This window comes from Vulpes lagopus, chromosome 4 (assembly GCF_018345385.1).
Source record: "Vulpes lagopus strain Blue_001 chromosome 4, ASM1834538v1, whole genome shotgun sequence".
In the NCBI taxonomy this organism is placed as follows: domain Eukaryota; kingdom Metazoa; phylum Chordata; class Mammalia; order Carnivora; family Canidae; genus Vulpes; species Vulpes lagopus.
Window position 1 is genome coordinate 67,205,884 of NC_054827.1, and position 18,613 is coordinate 67,224,496.

Genomic DNA, 18,613 nt, shown 5'->3' on the forward strand with positions numbered 1-18,613 from the left:
CTTAAGTTCATAGTAAACAACTGTGAAGTAATGTAACACTGAGTCGGCAGTCTACAAAGTACCTCTTTGCCAATTCAGCTATCTATGTTTTGTTTTGTTTGTAGCTGAAGCTTTCCCAGGAAAATACATCTATGTTTAACATTCTTGAAAACCTCTAATTAGTACACCTAAATCTGCTTGTATTGGCTCTGCAGCAGTTGTTCTCCTGATTTCCTAATCTATTATTTTGTTCTGCAACCACCATGGCGCAACTAAAATAAAAGTATTCAAATAATTAGAAATTGTGGAGGGGAGATAATAAAATAAACCACTGCACCTCAAGAGATCAAGACAAAAAAATGGAGAGCCTTCAAGAATAGAAAATCATCAGTTCATTGAAACAGTCAAATTTTGATGTTGATTCAGTTTTGACCCAATCCTGAGTAGTTCAAGACTACTGAATTGTAGAGAAAATCGTTCACGTTTCTTTCAATTCATTATTTATATATCATCTGTTAAAATGTTTAATTTTGGTAAATGTTTTCTAGCTCACATAATACATTACCATCATGTATGTTATATATGATATTAACTTTATTTATGAATACATCCATGTCATATATGTAGGCCTAAATTATCTATATAACAAAGTTAATTATCATGCAATCAAATTTGTTGCCCATTGTTCTTACATCTAATTTACCAAAATGCCACATATAGCCTACTTTTAGGCATTTACATAAAATTAAACATTTATATTAAAAAAAACAGTTACTTTAAACTTTTCAAGTTATGGTTGGTATTATAGTCCTTCAACAATAACTTTCACAAACTTCATCACAAACCACTGGTGGTAACCTGGCTTATTTTATATAATACACAGATGAACTTTTACAACTATTTTATTAGTTGTGTATTTATTCTAATGTCAGTTAGAAAAACTGCACACAAATGCCACGGACATCAAGGTGTTGGGCTACAAGGACTTGGCTGCCACCCCCAAGGACAAACTATCCTGGACATGGGATAGTCTGACCTCATCATGATCTACAAGCGTCGCTATTCCTAATTCCCTCCTGGAACATAGGGAATTACTACTCAGAAGTACTACTCAGTACTCAGAAGCCAAGATCTCGCTGTCACCCAAATCTGCATCTTCCCACCATCCCCAGAGGTGTGGGCAGAGAGCTGGACCTCTGGAACCATCTCCCATGCTTCACCTCAAGAGTCACTGGGACCTCCCAGAACACCCTGGCCCATTTCCACCATCATCCTACTCAGATTCTAACATGTACAAATAGCCATGCATCCACAAGCAGAGAGAATCCATGGAAGGCAGCTCTCAGAGCAAGCCTTTCATTGAGGATCTTATCATCAAGTCATCCAAGTTCCCCATAACCTAGTCCCTCACTTCGACCCCCCCACCAAGATTGAAACTGATTATTGGTCATGCCCTCTGTCACTGGTCATTGCAGAGACAGAAAGACAGAAGCAGAAGGAGCACAGAAAAAGGCAGAAGAAGAGGATAAATCCAGAAAAGAGACGAAAACTCACAGGAAGAGTCAGAGAAAGGAACTCGGTAAGGTGACTTTCTAACGTAGGAAAGATAATCTTCAAGAAAGAGATGAGTCATCACCTACATGAGGAAAACTCAGTCCCTACTGGATCAGACACCCTTTGAAACCTCCCTGCACTCTAGGTCACCTAAGTGTTCTCTCCCTGACTAAGGCAAGACCACGCTGAGCTAGCTACAGTCCACAGACTTCAGCCCGTGGGGAGTGAGATTGGAAGGCCAGGCCTGTAGATCTATCATTAATGAAATGCTGATAGCAACCAATTAAAGGTAAACCGAGTTTCCTCCAGATGTGGATGAGATGAGGTTTGAGATGTGTCTCTCAAGTGAGGATTTATTAGGGGTATTTTCCATATCTCCTGAATAATTTGACAAACTGGCTCTGTTAAAGCAGAACAAACTCAAGATAAAGTATTATCTTTTCTGATTGTCCCCACCATCACTCTCCATGACTGGTGCTCATCCTCACTACTTCAGGGCTCTGGAGCTGGGATCACTGATCCCAAGGCTTCCTTTTCCTATAGTGAGCAGGGAGTGATCATCTCTTGGGGGAGCAGGAGGTGGGACAGAGCTGGATTTGGCTCCATTCCTCAAGTGGAGAGGCAGCCAAGAACTTTGCAGCCCTGGGGTTGTGAGACATGGACTTTCTCCCCCATAATGAGGGGATAGGAGTGCTCTTTCTCATCCCTGACACTCAATGCACAAGGCAAACCCAGTCTGGGCACAAAGTTATGGTTTTTCCCACACCCACAAGAAGAGGAGCAATTAAGAAAAAATGAACATGGCTCCTGTCAGGTTTGTTGACCATTAGGTAAGTAGAACCCTTGGCCCTGATCAGTGAGTGTGAGAAGCAGCCAGGCAGGCAAAGAAACTCCAAGACCCTGTGTGCCAAGCTCTTATCCTCATCTCAACTTTTATAGCTTGCCCTACACCTGGGCCTCTACTCTTCTGACTCCAGCAGGAGGCTCCAGCTCAAAGAGCTCTCTAGCAGGGAGGCTGCCCTGACCTCTAGTTTACCCTCCTTTACTTGCCACCCTCAAGAATGGAAGTCTCTTGCTCCAGTACTGACTTCCTCAGAAGCCTTGGTTTAAGTTGGAGATGTCGTCTATACAAAACCCCGTCTACCATCAGACTCAAGGCCAAGTCAACTTGAACTCTACATTCTAGAACCAACTCAGGTCCTGGGCAGACAGAACCCAAACCTTCAAACTTCTTTGGAGGAGATTAAGAGAAACAGTTACAAGGACATTTCTCAGCATCTTGGCTACCAAGTCCCACTCATATACATGCATCCTCCAACATACTCTTTAAAGAATGGCAATTTATTGGAGCATTTCCCCCTTGCTTTCCTCACCTCTCTTCCCAACCTAAATCACACTGTCATTGTTTCATTCTCTACAAATATATACGTGAATATAATTTTACATTTCATATATATATATATATATATACACATTTCATATATATACATTTCATATATATATGTGTATATATATATATATATATATATATATATATGTATATATATATATTTACAAATACAGGAATATCTGGGTCTCAGTTGTGTTCTTGCCCAGACTCTGGTATCCCTTTCTACTATGTGTATGATAATGCTGGGAAGGGCGGGCTATGCTTGGAATTAAAGGTTGCAGTGGATCCCACCCCATCCCCAAATTTTATACACACACACACACACACACACACACACACACACACCATATGAATGCTCTATTATTGCCAATATTTAAGTAAAACAAAGTAGTAAAAAAGGTTGTATTTCAAATGTGTGTTTGTAGACAGAGAGAGAACTCAATTACAAATGATAGATAAGGAAAAATTTTGAAGATAGCTTTTTTCCTGCCTTCAGACTTGAACTAAAATATCGACTCTTCCTAGATCTTGACTCTGCTGGCCCTTGGACTTGAACTATACCATCAGCTCTCCCGGGTCTCTACTTTCTGAGTTACCCTACAGATCTTGGGACTTGCCAGCTTCTGCAATTGTATGAGCCCATTCCTCACTTCCTTATAATAAATCTCTTGATACATGGATAAATAGTGAGAGATATAGATAGATACTGATGAAAATATACAAACTAAAATGTTGGAAAAGAATTTATTGTACTGATGCCATTACTTACACACACACACACACACACACACACCCTCCACTTCTCTGCAGTACCCTGAGTAATATACTGTTACATAAAAAGACTGAAGATAACCTCTCCAGCCTAACATGAGGACCAGGAGATGAATTCATGTTTCACATGTTATCCAGTAATGGAAACAACATGAAAAAAAAAAGTTATCTCTCAGAAAGACATGATGACTTTGATAACACCTGCATATTTTTATAAAATGCTCTCCTGAAAAAATAATTATTATTTTGGGGCAGCCTAAAGTTAAGTCAGTCTCCTTAATATTATAATTGTATTTAAAATTTTCTCCTCACCAAGGACTTACTTTCATGTGCTTCTAATTGTGAAAGTGCACTTTACTAGAGCTATAGAGTATAGTGTTAAAGAGATGCCACATTTACCATTGAACAGTAACATAAAATCAATGGCAGCTAGTCATACAGGCTTTTTCAATTTCCATCACACATGGTATGCGGCCCTTGGTTCAGTGGATAATCCAATTGTAAACAGTGACTCACTGTTAACAACTCTAGGAAATAGGATTAGCAATTTCTAATTTCAAAGTAAACCTATTTCATTTTTGTCCTGCAAATAAAAACAATGTGTTCAGAGATTAAGCTTTTCAGCTTTTAGAGCTCCCCAGAAACAAAAATGCTGGAGACATACTTTTATTGTACTAATGCCATTAATGAAACCAATGAGTTTATGTTCCTAATAGCTTCTTACAGTTTGGTACTACTACTACTACTACTACTACTACTACTACTACTACTACTAGATTGAATTTCAATTAGAGGAAACTTGACGTTTGAATGGAAAGAAAAATGATTTGAACCTATGGAAACTAAAAATCTTAGACATATCCTCTACTCAATGGAATCAGGAGAAAAAAATAAAAGTTCATGTATCATTATATGTTTGTTTCCACATCAAAAGTTTTAGATGAGATTATATCAACTTGGCTTTTCTAGGAACACACTTAAATTGAATCAAAGATCTTGTAATTTTTGTGAATTATTTATGGTACCATTCTAAAACTTCCTTTTCCCTACTTATCTGTGAATATTTTTAGTAAAACATTGCCTTGATCGAAAACTATACTTCCGTACTGAGTTACAGACTCTTCTCAGCTCCCTATTCCAAAGAACAGAGGATTGTGGCTTTTTTTTTCTGCTTTTAAAATACAAAAGTGTCACTGTGTTAGGCCACTGGGTCTCTGTCAATAATACTCATGTTTGACTTTTTAAAAAATGCCCACGCTTGAACTCTATATCCAGGGATTTCTCTAATTGGTCTGGCCTGGAAACTGCTAATCTGTGTTTTTTAAACTCCAGATATTTATAGTATACAGCCATAGTGGGAAACACTGGCCTAGATTAACCAAGGAAGGGTTACAACAAAAGAAGCCTCAGGCTATGTAACTGGGATTTAGAACCACAATATTTATTGTCCAAGTTTGTAGCAAGAAAACTGTACTGAATCCAAAGGGCAACTAAGATCAATCAAGAGACAGAATAAAGTTAGTGGACAGGAAAGTCAATATTGCAAACTGAAGGAGTTTTGTGGAACAGTTTTTATGACTTGTGACCATTGGCAGAAAGCAGATTCAGGAGTTAACTTGAATAAGCCATTCGAGTCTGAAAAGACTAAGAATAAATATCTCCCTAGCTACTTCTGTGGGAAACTTGACTACCTGTCCAGACAAAGAAATTATATTATCCTGACATCGCAAGGCACATTTTTTTTCCACTGAACTCATTAATCATCAGCAAACTTGTTCACATCATTCTAATATAAATACATGCTATCTAACATCAGATTAGAGAAGGTTTGTGTCATTTATAAATTTATGGTGAACAGTAGTTAAAAACAGAGCTCTAGGTCCATGAATGACCAGTCTCACCCACCTTTAAAATCACACTCACCTTACAAATTTGTAAAGTATTTTTATAGAACTCATTGGACTTTGGAAGCCACTAGAGTTAATTCATTTATCAGCCTTTTATTTTGTATTAGCTGTATCTCAGAGGCACTATACAAGATGCTAGACACTCAGGAAAAGATACAGGTCCTGTCCTCAAAGGTCTCACATTTTCACAAACAGAAAGTTATCAAACTATTAAAATATACTGAGGATACTGCATCATCAGTGATATACTAGCAGATAAAAACAAGGTGTGAGAAGGGCAGCACAAAAGAATTCAGTAGGTGTGGTTGGGAGTCGATTGCTGGGGACCATCAAAATGCTTTTGCAAAATTACATCTACAGTGATTCCTAAAGCAAGAAAGGAAGCATTAAGGGACTATAGCGCAGAGACACAGAAAATTCAAAAAGCATGCGTTAGGGTATGGTCCAAAAAGGGGCTGCATGGAAGGAAAGACATGGGAAGGACAGAACAAGACAAATACTTATTTGTTTGTTTGTTTGTACCCAAGATTGTTTAAATTCTATCTTAAATGTAATAAAGAACAATTTGAAGATTTCACACGAGAGTGTGAACAATTAGATCTTTAAAAATAAAGAGAAGCTAAGTGAGAGACAAAAGCATTCATGATAAGCCTACTGAAATAATACAGTTGATATTTATGCAAAACATAGCTAACACATGAGGTCCCTGCATGGTGCAGCGGTTTGGCGCCTGCCTTTGGCCCAGGGCGCGATCCTAGGGATCCGGGATCGAATCCCACGTCAGGCTCCCAGTGCATGGAGCCTGCTTCTCCCTCTGCCTATGTCTCTGCCTCTCTCTCTCACTGTGTGCCTATCATAAATAAAAAATTAAAAATTAAAAAAAAAACAAAGCTAACACAGCTAAGATAGAGTCTGAGTATGGAGCGAACAGAATTCATTGAAGAGGCATTTAGAAATTGATTTAGCAATATCAGGAAGGGAGACAGAACATAAAGACTCCTAACTCGGGGAAACGAACTAGGGGTGGTGGAAGGGGGGAGGAGGGCGGGTGTTGGAGGGGAATGGGTGACGGGCACTGAGGTGGACACTTGACGGGATGAGCACTGGGTGTTTTTCTGTATGTTGGTAAATTGAACACCAATAAAAATTAATTAAAAAAAAAAGAAATTGATTTAGCGAATAGTAGGAATGAAGAGGGCTAGAATAATATAAAAATGACTCCCAATTTTTAGCTCACAAAATTAGATGAAACTGAAGTACCATTCACTAGGGGGGATAGAATGAAACCGTTAATTTAGGACAGAGAAATTATGGTGTTTAGTCTTAAACACGTTTAATTTGAGGTGCCACTGGCCAGTAAACAGGAGCAATCATAGAACTGTTGGGAGACATGCTAAGAAGCACAGGAGCAAGTCTGTGTTTGAGTCAGGCATTGTGAGTCATCAATCTATAATTCTTTGTTACAGCCATGGGTCTTCTCAGAAACCTGATTCCCAAGCTTTTCCTTCCTGAGGAGACCACAGGATCAGTTGATGGTAATACTCAGGTGACAGAAAAGGTAGCAGAATCCATACCTTTGTCACTCAGTATACTTTTTGAGAAGGCAATGGGCTTCAGATGAAACCATGGGAAACACAAAAACAGAGAGCATGGTGGAGGATATATCTCCCAAAAGGATGCTAAGATAGACAATTCAAAAAATATGAAGAAAACAAAGAGGCCAAGAGAAGAAAGCACTTTAATGGGAAGAAAATGAAAAAGTCAACTCTACTACCAAATACTACTCAGAAATTAATTATATAAATACCATAAATCATTCGATTTTACAATTGGAAGTTTTTGGCAATATTGGCAAAAGTCGTTCCAGCAATTTTCAGGGATGGGATTCTAATAACAGTGAGTTATGCATAAGCAGCATGAGTAAGAGATGAAAGGTATTCTTTTGAAACCCTTGGCTGTTAATGGACAGAATTATATGGTGCGATGCCTAGAAAAATATACCAGACTGAAATGAGTTCTGGGTTCATTAATTGTTTTCGGTTGGAGAGATGGAAATGTATTGAAAGGAGTAGTTATAGGAATCTTGCAGTTACAAGAGTCAGCCATGATATTTGATGGATTGATGCCCCTGAGGAAACGGGGATGATGGCACCCAGAGCAAAGTAGGAGGGATTTTTTTTTTTTTTTTTTAGCAGAAAGAATGTCTGCTTCCTCTGAGAAGGAAGGCAGAGAAAAGCTCAATGGACACAGAAATGTTGAGAAACTAGAAGAGTCCTCCTACTCTGGTCTATTTTCTCTGTGAATTCCAAAGCAGAGTCAACTTCTGTGAATCAAAGGATAGGAGCAGGCTAGGGAATTTGAGAAAAATTATCGGAGCCTAGAATAATAACGCATAGAAGAGAGACTGATGAAAAGCTTAAAGGATTTCCAGGAAGATTTAAGTACCCAACTGAAGCTAGAAACTATAAATCTGTTCTGGCCCATCCATCCACAGCTATGTGATTTCCTTTAGCGGTGGTCGGTTGTCCAAACATAGTTAAACAGATAATCCAGGTTGACGACTAGGTTTCAACGTGCAAGCGGTGAGAAACAGAGGGAGACAAAGCTGCTGAGGCTACTGGAGAAAGGAGATGAAAATGAGGTGCACAGTGTCAGGATAAAATGCAGAAGAAAATGAGGCTGGGATAGAGAAATAGAAAACTGATGGAAAACTGAAAAATCAAGGATATGAAAGTTACCTTGAAATTAATGTATGGGTAGAGTGAAAAAAAGGAGCTGGAGATTGGAAAGGCATATTCGGCAAGTGGGCTGGTGCAGCCTACTATTGCATACTACAGCTATCATTTTATTTTGTACCATTATCTTCCACAGCCATCCCCGGTACTCAATAAATGTTTGTCAAATTAAACTTATTCTGATATATATAGAAAAGAATTTTTTAGAGATAAACCACAAGGTACTCTACATTGTAAAATACTTTCCTCACACAGAGAACAAGGTCTTATATTCAAGATAGTAAACCACTCAAAAGCAATAGCGAGCACTAAGCCTCCAATTTCATCCTAAAACTCAGAGGATCTGATTCAAATACCATGTTTTGGCCACTACGATTTAATTTTAAAACTAGATGAGTCATCCTGTTCATGAGATATTTTAAGTAAAGATTGCCCTGCATGAAGAGACACCCTATCTAAGCCTAAAACTAATACGGAGGAAACACAGCAAATTATACACAATCTCTGTTGCTGGCTTTTTTCCACAGAAAAGTAGATTAGTTACCAGAATTTGACTTCACTCAGCTGAAGAAATCGATCCTGGGGATGCATATGTTGACAATCATTTGTAACCATATCTACCTTTCTCGTTTTAGAGGAAGAAAGTCCTTAGAGATCACTTAATCCAAGCACTTCATTATGCAGCATGAAGAGAAAGGTTAAGTGATGTATCCAAGGTCATACAGGAAGTAAGCAGCTGCACTGTAACCAGGACCAAATTCCTCCACTACAGTGAAAATTGCTGGTATATTAAAGAAGCTCTCTAGTTTATTTATGTAAAGTATATATATATCAGTGAAATTGAATAAAATGGCCATGATTTCATTTTTTTTTTTTTTTTTATTAACTTTTATTGGTGTTTAATTTACCAACATACAGAAAAACACCCAGTGCTCATCCCGTCAAGTGTCCACCTCAGTGCCCGTCACCCATTCCCCTCCAACACCCGCCCTCCTCCCCTTCCACCACCCCTAGTTCGTTTCCCCGAGTTAGGAGTCTTTATGTTCTGTCTCCCTTCCTGATATTTCCCAACATTTCTTTTCCCTTCCTTTATATTCCCTTTCACTATTATTCATATTCCCCAAATGAATGAGAACATACACTGTTTGTCCTTCTCCGATTGACTTATTTCACTCAGCATAATACCCTCCAGTTCCATCCACGTTGAAGCAAATGGTGGGTATTTGTCGTTTCTAATTGCTGAGTAATATTCCATTGTATACATAAACCACATCTTCTTTATCCATTCATCTTTCGATGGACACCGAGGCTCCTTCCACAGTTTGGCTATTGTGGCCATTGCTGATAGAAACATCGGGGTGCAGGTGTCCCGACGTTTCATTGCATCTGAATCTTTGGGGTAAATCCCCAACAGTGCAATTGCTGGGTCGTAGGGCAGGTCTATTTTTAACTCTTTGAGGAACCTCCACACAGTTTTCCAGAGTGGCTGCACCAGTTCACATTCCCACCAACAGTGTAAGAGGGTTCCCTTTTCTCCGCATCCTCTCCAACATTTGTTGTTTCCTGCCTTGTTGATTTTCCCCATTCTCACTGGTGTGAGGTGGTATCTCATTGTGGTTTTGATTTGTATTTCCCTGATGGCAAGTGATGCAGAGCATTTTCTCATGTGCATGTTGGCCATGTCCATGTCTTCCTCTGTGAGATTTCTCTTCATGTCTTTTGCCCATTTCATGATTGGATTGTTTGTTTCTTTGGTGTTGAGTTTAATAAGTTCTTTATAGATTTTGGAAACTAGCCCTTTATCTGATATGTCATTTGCAAATATCTTCTCCCATTCTGTAGGTTGTCTTTTAGTTTTGTTGACTGTATCCTTTGCTGTGCAAAAGCTTCTTATCTTGATGAAGTCCCAATAGTTCATTTTTGCTTTTGTTTCTTTTGCCTTCGTGGATGTATCTTGCAAGAAGTTACTGTGGCCAAGTTCAAAAAGGGTGTTGCCTGTGTTCTCCTCTAGGATTTTGATGGAATCTTGTCTCACATTTAGATCTCTCATCCATTTTGAGTTTATCTTTGTGTATGGTGAAAGAGAGTGGTCCAGTTTCATTCTTCTGCATGTGGATGTCCAATTTTCCCAGCACCATTTATTGAAGAGACTGTCTTTCTTCCAATGGATAGTCTTTCCTCCTTTATCGAATATTAGATGGCCGTACATTTCAGGGTCCACTTCTGGGTTCTCTATTCTGTTCCATTGATCTATGTGTCTGTTTTTGTGCCAGTACCACACTGTCTTGATGACCACAGCTTTGTAATACAACCTGAAATCTGGCATTGTGATGCCCCCAGCTAAGGTTTTCTTTTTTAAAATTCCCCTGGCTATTCGGGGTCTTTTCTGATTCCACACAAATCTTAAAATAATTTGTTCTAACTCTCTGAAGAAAGTCCATGGTATTTTGATAGGGATTGCATTAAACGTATAAATTGCCCTGGGTAACATTGACATTTTTACAATATTAATTCTGCCAATCCATGAGCATGGAATATTTTTCCATCTCTTTGTGTCTTCCTCAATTTCTTTCAGAAGTGTTCTGTAGTTTTTAGGGTATAGATCTTTTACCTCTTTGGTTAGGTTTATTCCTAGGTATCTTATGCTTTTGGGTGCAATTGTAAATGGGATTGACTCCTTAATTTCTCTTTCTTCAGTCTCATTGTTAGTGTATAGAAATGCCATTGAAAATGGCCATGATTTCAATAGAAGCGATTGCTTTCCATCTACCCTTTATTAGAACACTGTAGGCTAAAATCCTACCTATGAATCCTCTTTTTTGTTGCAGATGAGCAAAAGGTTCAAACAGGTGATAACACCCACACCCACATACATTCACAGATTGAGGGGGATGGATAACAGGAAGATCTATGAAAACATAATTCACAAATGGAAGTTTCTCTCCCTGGATAATTAGAAATAGGCTTTATATGCTTACCTTTTGTTTTTGTTTTTGTTTTCTTGTAATCCCTGATGTGTTTGACTAAAATGGTAATTAGCTATATTTTCCATTTTGGTTGAAGCATATTGTAGATCATGTGTAGTGTAGTTCTGGTCTCAAGGGGGAAATGGATAATCAGGAGAATATTTTTCAATGTCTCCTCTCTGTAAAGATTTACTGAGTTGTCTCTAATGTACACTGACAGCTTCTGCATTAAAATTAAAGGAAAGTAGACATCGATATTGTCAAGCAAAAGAAAAAAAAACCTCTCCCCTTTCATTTTCATTCTACTAAAATAAATCAGGTCCGTATCTTTTAATATTTTATTAGAATTGTTCATTTCTGAAGGTCAAGAGCAAAAGGACTTTTCAAAGTTTAAAAAAGATTCAAAAAAGGTGGCAGTTAATTGATAGTCTCCAGACACCAACAAAAGTCTGGACTAGAGGCCTAAAAGCTTTACTAATTTCCTTGTTCAAGTTACTGGTGTTATTTGACTATGCAACTTAACTTCGGTGTGTCTTATATTAATTTGTTTGCAAACAGCAGAAACTCATTCTAAATAAATGTAAATAAAATGAAACTTACTAGAAGAACATCAGGGCACTACCAAGTGGATGGAGTTGTGGAGAAGTGGGTTTAGAATCAGAGCAAGAACCCAGACTAGAAGTGCTTTTCTGTAAGAAAAAAACTGCTGGAATGAATGGGTTCTAGCTATTTCTTCTATCCTGTTTTATTCTACTCAAGATTTATAATCCTAGAAGAGGGACTCAATTTGGCTAAATTTGGGTTTCACATGTACCCTGTACGCATATACAAGTCTTGAGATGTGGGGAACTTCTAGCTTCAGTAAGCCATAAAATAGTGCCATATGGTTAACTCTCCCTTCTGGACTACATACAATGGGAAAGAGATAATGTTTCACACAAAAAAATAAGGATATTGTTAAAAAACGGAAATTCATGCTGGGCAGTGAAAAATTTTAAAGACTATCTGCTTCAAGCCAAAAATCTTAGCATTGATTTTGAGAATAATAAAATAATAATAATAATAATAATAATAATAATAATAATAGCAGCAGTTATCCCTTAATGCCAATATGCCTGTTAACATATAAGAAAGTGTATACATTATTCAGAGGTCCCTAAATCAAGACAGCAGAGGATACACTGGAAATCTGGGACAAGTACCCTGCTCAAGGGATAGTGTTTATAAATATCTTTTGCTTACCAGCAGCAGTCTAAAAGCCTGAGGTGACCAACACTTTATTTTTTCTTTCTAGAGCCACAGATCAGGTTCCACATTTATAGGTCTGGTAAGTCACCATATATCCAACATAGAGATAGCCGGTAGTCCAGCCCAAAGGAAAAGAAGTGGAATCACTGCAGAAATGATTTAATACATGCTTCAAACTAGAATATCTATCCTGAAAATCATTCCTGACTGCATGGACACCTGAGAGAAATCTGCATTTAATAGTTCTCATCTGACAACCACAAACGTTAAACCTTAATAACATGTAATGTTGCAGAAGTTTCACCTATCTGTAGTCCATAAGCACTATCTGTTTTGAGGGAAAACAAGCTACCAAAAGCATATTCAAATGGTTTCAATTTAATGTGATGACTAATAAAATAATGCTGAACACTGAGCAAAACTCTAAAACCGACTTCAGCGCTTCTGACAACTTTTCTATTTCCTGAATTAATAATTTTCTTAATACAGACACATCTAATATAATATGGCTGTTTGCTTTTATGTATATTGTGCGTCACTCAAGAAATACATTCTTATACAGATTATACAGAGAAAATCAATTAACAAGTTGGAATAATTCCAAAAATTCTGAAACAATTTTATGAACCAAAATGATATTTTAGGACAATTTCTAAATGATGTTACATAGGGTTTTATGAGACATATGTCTTAGAAGGTAATTGAGAAACATTTTAGCCTAAATTCTTTATTTCATGAGATTATCAATGCTCTAATAGCATATATTACATAATTAAAATCAAAGACAATTCAATACAGAACATGGGATTGAGTATGAACAAAAAGCATGCTCCTGAATATGAGCAATATATGGTTCCAAAAACTGATATGAAAGCTGATATATTGCCTACCTTTGACATTTACCTTTATGTCCAGAAAAAAAAATTGTCATCTTAAATATTAACTCTTGCTCTTTTCTCCAGAGCCACTCATTTTCAAATTTCTAGTAGAAAACGTACTGCTATATATCAGGTGTCAAATAGCTACTTTATTGACAGTCTCTTTGTCCTTCTTCAATATTACCATAGGTCTTCACGAAGAACAAACACGCATCTCAGAACTAGAATATAGCAAATAATTTCCCAAAGAGATATGCCAATAAATTCTCACAAATAGGGAATGCAGGGGCACCTGAATGGCTCAGTAGTTGAGCATCTGCCTTTGGCTCAGGCCATAATCCCGGGGTCCTAGGATTGAGTCCCACATCGGGCTCCCTACAGGGAGCCTGCTTCTCCCTCTGCCTGTGTCTCTGCCTCTCTCTCTGTGTCTCTCATGAATAAATAAATAAAATCTAAAAATAAAATGGGATTGCAGGGAGGAAGTGAGGTTTTCATTAAGTATTATCTTAAAATAGATATATTTATATAGAGCAAATCATATGTTTAGTCTATGTTGTTAGCAAAACACACACACATACAGAATCAGACTTTTAGAATTATATAAAACTGTACAGATTAGCTAGACTGTTGTTTCATAAATGCAGTAAGATTATTTTGATAGGGGGACATTAATTTTTTAAAAGGCATATTATTTATGTATTAAGAAAAGTAGAACTAGAACATCAACTGCCTTATTTCCTTGATATCTGCTTTAAGAAAAAGCTAAAAGTCTGCTGTTTGGTTAGTGTTTGGTTTAGTTCTTCTGCTGTGGGTTGTTTTTTGTTTGTTTCTAAAGACTATTTCAGAATGTTAACAATTTGGGCATATAGGTAAAGGTAACTATGTATTCACTACACAACTCTTGGAATTTTCCTATGTACTAGAAAACTGTTATAATATTAGTTATTTCATGCCTCTATGCACTTTGCATACATTGACCTTCCCTATCTGCTCTACCTAATTCTGATCATCTTTAAGCTCAAATATCATTTCCTAGTCAGGTGACCTGCCCGCACAGAGCTAGGCACCCCCCCGTCTGTAAGCACACTATATGCTGTCCCCAGGCAATGATATTTGTTGTATAGTACCTATTTGTGTTCAGTGCCATCCCTTCCACTTTCAAGGGACATGCAGATATGCAATAAAATCACACGAAGAAAATTTTTAGGGTACTGATATAATTCTCCAGTCAGACTTGGTGAGGAATAAGAATCCACATTTTTTAAAAGTCCTCGGTGGAGTCTAATGCTCATCTATAGTTAAGAATAAATGTACTAACCTGCAAACTTGAAAGTGAAAGAGCTTTTCTTACTTATTTACTTATAGCTTGTTGATTGAAACATGACACATGGTAGGCACAGAGCAATGTTTAGCAAGCATATAATGCAGTAGTAAATAGTAAATCAGTAATGATGATGCAGACAGCAATACATGGAGAAGTTCAGATTAAGCTGGAAGCAGGCCTGCATAGACCTGATCTTTAAACGAGGTTTGGCTGAAAAGACCAATAGTTGGAGGATCATCAGCTCTAGCAGCACAAACTACTTCATGCATTCAGGCATAAATCTGTAATATTAAAGGAAAAATACTTCCTGCTGTGGGGATCAGAGCTCCTGGTTAAGTGGTCCCTGTAAGAGCAAAATCTTCTAATGCTCCAAAGTAACTGTAAACTTTCTATTGACAAAGAACTTAGTTGTATTTAAGTATTTTCACGTGGTTGTGAGGATATTTTTATGCAATTTTATTATAGGTCATCTTTTTTTTAAATGGGGTCCCATGTCTCTTTCTTTGGCAAAAACATATAATTCTGTATTTAAAATAGTTTCCTCAAACTGAGCATTCTGAATACTATAAAGAGATGTTTTAGTACACATAATTTAGATAAATATATCAGGCAGGCAGGAAGCATTTGGCTTACTGAGGAATGAGTCACTATCTGAACTAAAATATAAGAAAAGTGTCCTTGCAGCAAGGAAAGGTCATTCCTGATGGATGAAGCATGAGTGAAGTCCTCATCACTGCCTCCTGCGGAACTTTTCCCTTCCTTTCAATCCCTATTATTCATATATAAAACTATTCTTTCTCTCCTAATTTGCCCTTCCTTTTATGATATGAAATTGTGAGATTTCATTAAGTAATAGAAACTCAAGTGTTCAGAGTTGATTTCAATGAATAATACTAACAACATTATTAATTCATTAGTGAAAATTAGTGCTATCAAGGCATGGAGGTTGTTGTAATCATCTCTGTATCCTCAGTTTCTTGAACATATCTGGTAGACAACAGGCAGATGACAAACATTTGTTAAATAAATCAACGAATTAGTGATACTAGGTCCACTCTTCCATGCAGTAAATGGAGTGCAAATGTAAGTTAGTGTTTCTGTGTTATAAAATACATTTCTTTTTACACTCAACCTAGACTTAAGAGAATCCAGAGTAGCATATCTTGAAGCTCAAAACGCTGCAGCCAACCATAGTGCTAAGATTGTAGACTACCAGTTGACATTCTTCCTATCTTTCTAAAGCCTGGATTGAAGTGCCCTTGAAAGCCATCCAGAATAGATTGAAAAAGGATGCAGAGGGATATGAAGTTTCTATCCAGTCAGCCATAATAAGAAAAATCACAAGACCATCCAGAAGGGGAAATAGTACATCTTATCAGGAAGAAGAAAATGCATTCTCTTCTGCTGTTGGTATGTTTATAAAACTTGAGATTCAGTTTCCTATCATCAAAGACCCAGAAACCATGAAAATTTATTTCCCAAATTTTTCATAATTAAAAAAAAAACAAAACCTCAGGATGGACATCATAGAACCTCAAAGCTGGTGCTTTTTAAATTTTTGCTGGGTACAAGATCATTAACAGAGAAATATACCATGACTAACATGTCATACAGAAGTCTTGATGTCTTTAATGTTGCTATTAACAGCTAGGGAAATTCAGAGCCTCTTACTCATTCCCTCATTGTTTGCACCTGATGTCAACTTAGAATGATTTGTTTAAAATATGTAATTCGGAAGGCATCTCAAGAAGTAATGTGGAATGTATAAACCGGGCCTGCCTAATTTCAAGTGAAATACAAGAGAGAAATGCATATTAATATAAAATGACTATAAATCAAAAGCTATTTCATTTTCTACGGTAGTATAAAAGCCAAACCTGTTTGAAACCATAATTCAGCTGTCATAATCTCTTAGATATACCACTGACCTTCCTTGGAAGTTTCTGTCACATAGAAGTGAATGGATCAGGAGGAGGAACATTAAATCACACGGCATTACTGAGAGCCAGGTACTTGAAAGTAATTTAGCTCACTTGAGCAAGTCCTTTAAACACAAGTTACACTTTTCCTAGATAGAGATTCCTTGTGCTGTACATGCACATACATTGACGTAAAACACGTTCACTGGGTAGACTCTACAAAGAGATTCATTGTGCATTCCATGCCTGAGCTTACAGATTTTTTTCAATCAATACTGAACGTGGGGGCTCCAGTGTTTTCAAGGAACAGCTGAAAGATTTTGTGTTGTCATTCCTGAGCCACTTGTCTGATTAACTTAAGAATGTATATTTTCTCTGGGTATTTTACATTTATTATTAATAAATAGCCAGTATCCAACATGATTGCTTGGCTGCCTACCTCTCCAAAATGAATCATTTTATTAAAACTGTAACTTCAATGTTAAGCCTGAGGTAGGAAACGGGCTTGAATCTAAAATCATGTTATTCGCCAATGCCAAGAATTGGTGTTAGGGATTAAAAAAAAATAGACATATTTTTGGAAAGTGGGTTAAAGAACAATCTGCCTTTGGAACTTATGGAGACTTTCAAGCTAGAAGGAAATAGATGATGTTTATTTGACTCCATGTGCAATTTGTTACTGGATTTTCAATAAAGAGCTGGTGGTGTTTCTATGGACAATAATTATTTTATCATCACCTCTTCCTTCAAAGACAGAAGATTAAATTATTACTTTAAAAGCTTTTAAAACTATGTCACAATTTGTTATGATTGTGGATGAAGGAGGATAAGGTGAAGAATACAGAGACCTCTGCTTAGAGCTTCAAACAGCTATCTAGGAACTGCACTACAAATGGGTAGATCCATCTTTTACACTCAAGCCCTTCCCTTAATGAGTATCTGATCTCCAAGAGGTTTTGTTTTGTTTTTTCAAGATAAAGAGAAAACTATTCATTTTACAGTTGAGGAATCACTGATTCCCCAAGAGCTTATGCTACCCACAAGGAAACACACACACACACACACACACACACACACACACACACACTTTAAGAATCATATCTATTATCCAATACAAAGACTAAGAATATAAAGTCCTTGGTTCCATTTAAAACTCTACTAATAAATTTCCGGGTATAGTACTCTGCACCTCAAATTTTTACCTATAAGACTTCCAAGTTGGGGATTTAAAAGCTAAAAACAAACATGAGCTTCTATTTTTAAAAAAATCATGTTATTAAAGCATGATTTCAAATTACTTGTGTAATTAACAAATGGATGATCAATAAATATTTGTTTAATCCCATTTATGTGGATGGGGCGCTATGATATATGATGAATAGTATTTTAAAAAATAATGCACAGTCCTTGACTTCACAAATGTTACAATTTTCCTGGCAAAGTCAAGTTTTCAATGGTTTCATTCATGTTTCCAGAGTCATTTATAGATCGACTGCAAATAATCTTATAACAACCAATAGCCATCCCTCATACTGGGTGAACAGAAGTCTACCACAAGAGGCTGGATGACTTTTAAGGAATTTCAGCATAACTTGGCATAATTTCTTGAAAAGATAATACTAGGTAGATAGTTTGCTTTTTTATATACCCAACCCTCAAGCTCTTGTGAGCTCTTACATAGAAACACTCTCAATTAACTAGAAGGTAGAAGGAAACAATTATTCTAATTGTCATATAAAATCTGGAAATATTTCTTCTTACTATCACTAAAGTCAGTCAATTTATACCCCACCTTATGAATCTGTCTTGAGACTCCTAAGGCTCCCATGGTATACCTTGTTGCCTGGTGATGCCTGCCCCCCATTAGTTCCATAGCCACATAACATTTCTGGCCATTTTTATGAGCATCAGTACTTTCCCATCTGAGGACTCCTCTCATATT

The 18,613-nt window shown here is 37.1% G+C and overlaps 1 pseudogene; it reads left to right on the plus strand.

Moving 5' to 3' along the window:
* The first annotated feature begins 1,190 nt into the window (after positions 1 to 1,190).
* LOC121488788 lies at positions 1,191 to 1,979 on the plus strand (annotated as a pseudogene).
* Positions 1,980 to 18,613: the final 16,634 nt, after the last annotated feature.